A 4,429-nucleotide genomic window follows, 5' to 3' on the forward strand; every position below is an offset into this window, starting at 1 on the left:
TTTAAATTAATTTATTTTTATTTTTTAATTAAGTTTACATTTTAATTTAGTTTTTGGTAAAAGCACATTGAGAGACATTTTTGTTTTTGCTTAGTATACCTGGAATGCCCCATATGTTAAATATAAATACTTTTATAATTTTAAACTCATTTAAGTATACCTATGTCTATATGTGGAACATACATATATACATATGTATACGTACAAACTTGGAACACTAAAATTTTGGGGAGTCAGCAGGACAGTAGCAAGCAGCAGCCACAAACAGGACATGACTTGCCACCAATATACTAGTGTGTATGTTTTCTTGTATGTACATACATATGTTTTATTAAATATGTATGTATATAAAACAGATATATGTATATATGTATGTACAGCAGTAAATAATTTACTTTTGAAAACTGATAGCGCAAAGTCTGCAAGTTTATGTGTATAAACTGCGCAGTGTGCTTGTGCGTGAATTAAATTGTATAACACATGTGTGTGTATATGTGTCGGTATGCCTGTGTGTGCGTATAGAGCGAAATTTCTAATGCTGCCCTGGATTAAATTCCATTGTGCATGTAATTAAGTTTAAATTTATAACAGAAAAGGACCAAATCTACGTCAAACTGAGGCAAATAAATAACTAAAGAAGCATGTGTGTGAGAGTATGCGTGTGTGTATGTAGTGGTTTAAAAGCTATTTATCTTCATCTGTGTATGGCAAAACAGATAGAGAAATATGCAGGTGGCGCAAATAGTTTTGTGCTGGCGCAATACAAATAAAGTGACACACACATACACAAACATAACATTTGCAGAGTTAAAATATGTATGTACGTAGATGTGTTTGTACATATGTGTGAGTGCATTATTTGTTAGTCAAATATTTATGTGGCTGTCGTTGTTTATCTGTCGCTGGCATTTCCAAATCACTGAAGCGCGAAACTTTGCTGCTGTTGCTGTAATGGAGCAGGCTACTCTACCATAAATTGAGGTACACATACACACACACAGACTAAAGAACTTAGTTACATATGCATATTTTGTGATTTTGTGTATTTAGTAAGCGCTCCACACTTGCAGTTGCTTCTTAAAACTTCGATCTTTCATATTCTACATAAATTATTGTTTTAAAATTTCACGCTCCAGAAAAAGTTTGCTGTTTTTACAAGAGTTTTCGTCCGCATAAACTATATTTCATATGTTTTTGGTACTTATAAATATTTCATGTGTGTTCGTTGGCATTAAAAATGCACATATGCTTGCGAACAGGAAAGTTACAAGCTTTTCTGTGTCACTTACATGGGTCAATGCTTGCATTAGGGCTGCAAAAATTGTTTTTGCTTGAAGTGGTTTTCGTAAGAATGATAGTATTGAACTATAATATGGGTTTAGCGCCTTAAAGTAAGCTTGTTTTGCAAATGAAAAATTGGAGAAGCAAGTAGTGGAAAGTTTAAAAACAGAAAGCTTTGTGCTGCAGTTTAGACGGTCAAGCGTCTGTAAGTATGCTAAAGCAGAGAGAAATGTACAGCTAAATTAAAGTACTTTTGCGTAAAGCACCAGATCGAGAATTGTTGATATTTAAGAAAAGATTAAATATTTTAAAATGATAAATAAATATCATGTGATTTTTAATAAATATTTTTTATTGCGTAAGTTGTTAATTTCAAGTTTTCTTGGCAATCATGCAAAACGCATACGAGATAAGTAATAAATAGAATGCAATTTTTATCACTTTAATAAATATGAAGTATTTTAAAAATTATAATAAATAGCATGCGATTTTTCAATTAATATTTCGTGTTGCTTAAACTTAAATATTTTAATAATCATTTCTATATAGCAATTGATTTTTATACCACTTTTTACTAGTTGCCAAAGGAATTTTAAGTAAAGAATAAATATTAAATTGAATAAAAATAAATAAAAGTATCATGCGATTTTTCTAACATTCTAAAAAAATTTTACTCCTTGGCGTCATTTGTTTCAACCAAAATCACTGAATCATTTGAAATATTTGAAAAATATATTTCTTGTATAAATAGTATGCGACTTTTTTGTAAAAAAGAATACTGCTTGCGAAATTATGTTTCTCTAATAAAAAAAAAAAAAAAATAACAAGTAAGTTTAATAATTTTAATAAATTGCATGCGATTTCTATACTTTTTATCAAGTACTAGTACTTTAGTAAATAAAATATAAAATAACATGCTTTTTTTATAATTTTTTTAACACTTGCCTTAGTTCTTACAAGTATTAACGAAAATATTCTAAAATAACAAATTTACTTAAATGATTAAACATTTTAACAAGTAGCATGAGATATTTTTTTTGTAAATTTTTTACACTATGTCGATGTCGATTATAGATATTATAAATATAGTAATTTAAAAACATTAGCTAATCAAATTAAAAATTAATTTAAAATATCATGCGATATCTTTTTTGGAACTGCCAAAGTATTTATAAATATTAAGAAAATATACTAAATAAAATAAAAATAATTAATGAAAGTCAGTCTATTTTTTTTAAATAAATTTTTCCACTTAAATTAAAGTGAACTTTTATTAAATTTTTGAACGTTAAATTTTTCGAAGTTGTTGTTTCTTAAATATGTATTTCAAAAAATTTGTTTAGTAAGTTAAAAAGGTCTAAAAAATAGTATGCCATTTTAGAAAATATTTATTTTTTGTCGAAACACTTTATATTGTTTAAAAAAATTAAAAAACAAATCATTAATAAATAACAAGCGATTTCTTATAAAACGCTTTTTAGATTTTAAAAATTCACTGAATTTAAAATTATTAATAAGTAGCATGCGATTTTTTATACTTTGTTTAGTATTAAAAAACTGATATATTATGATGAAGTACAATGCAGTTAAAAAAAATTTTCACTTCTGGAATTTAAAATTTAAAAAAACTACAAATTGTCTTTTTATATTAACAGTAATATTTTTTAATTAGCATGCGAAATTTTTACATACATATTTTAATATTAAAGAAAACGAATATATTAAAAATTAATAACAACTTGCATAAAATAAAAAAATAACTGTTTCTGAATTTTTTTGAAATATTTAAAACAAAAATTGCATGCGAAATTTTGATTTTTAATAAAAAAAACTGGTTTGTAAAAAATGGTAATAGTAATAGTAAATGAAGAATACAAATTCCAATTCCAAAATGTTTTAGAATTGCTTAAACTCAGTTTATACTTATTATTCATATATGAAAGTGAAGAAATTGGTGAAATTTTTGGATGAAGTTTTGTAACTCTCCAACAATTTCACTAATCACAACCAAATCTATAATAAAAAAGTTATTTTGGTAGTATGAGCTTTGTTTTATGTGAAGAAACGTAAAAATAACAACAGAGCCATGCCTACTTTCTTCTGAACATCTATATTTTAATACCGAAAGATACCCTTAGGTGGCAATATTTTGCTTAGAATATTGTGATTTAATATTTAAAATCACCTTCTACCGGCCCTCATATAATTAACATATTCGTTGAAGCATACTTCTAAGCTTGAAATAAAACAGCGGCACTTTCAAAAATATTGTTATTTAAAAAAGAAACAAAGAATTTAAATATTTTGAAAGGGTTGATTGAAGAAAAATATTTTACCAAATATTTCAACACCTATCTATGTATGTGTGTATATACACTTTGTAACTATACATGTAGAGTCTCCAACATAACAGTATCAAGCAAAAAAAAAAATTAAGAAGATGAAATGCCAACAGCAGAGAAAATATAAAAATATTAAAAAAAAATCGTTTAACAACAACAACAATAATAACAATAAATTCATCATATGACAACAAACAACATCGTTTATTATGTACACATATGAGCAGCAACCAAACCAGCATGCTTATGGTCAGTGCAAAAGCATGCGTGTAGCATACTTTTTGGCGCACAAGCAAAATTTGGCAAAAAAAAACAAACTTCATCTAAAAAGGGATGCAAATACGTGCAAAGGAAGCGCAGAAATTTGCTTGACCAAGTGAATCGACAAAGACTCTTCGTTTTTTTGTTGGAGTTACGGCAGACAAGGGGTGAAAAAGGAAAATGAAGAAATGCAAAGCGAAAGTGAAAAAGTAAAATGTGAAAAGGCAGCGAGCATACAGTTAAAAAAAAGTATGCTGTGTGCTGGATAATGGTCAAAGGAGTGTGTGCAAGTTTGTATGGAATGTACTATATATGTGATGTATGCTTGCCAAGGGTGGTTTGTGATATATATTTTGCATTATTAAGGTGGTACTAAATTAACTAATTTATGTAATTCTGTAGATGGCACTACTTTTATTCTTAAATTTTCTCAAATAAAATGCAAAAAATATAAAAATCCTACAAAAATTTTGAAAAATTCAGAATTAAATTTAAGATTAAAATTATGCTACTTTTCCCACAATTAAAATTTTTAAATTTTATTA

This window comes from Bactrocera latifrons, unplaced genomic scaffold (assembly GCF_001853355.1).
Source record: "Bactrocera latifrons isolate USDA-ARS-PBARC rearing strain unplaced genomic scaffold, ASM185335v1 scaffold_57, whole genome shotgun sequence".
Classification (NCBI taxonomy): domain Eukaryota; kingdom Metazoa; phylum Arthropoda; class Insecta; order Diptera; family Tephritidae; genus Bactrocera; species Bactrocera latifrons.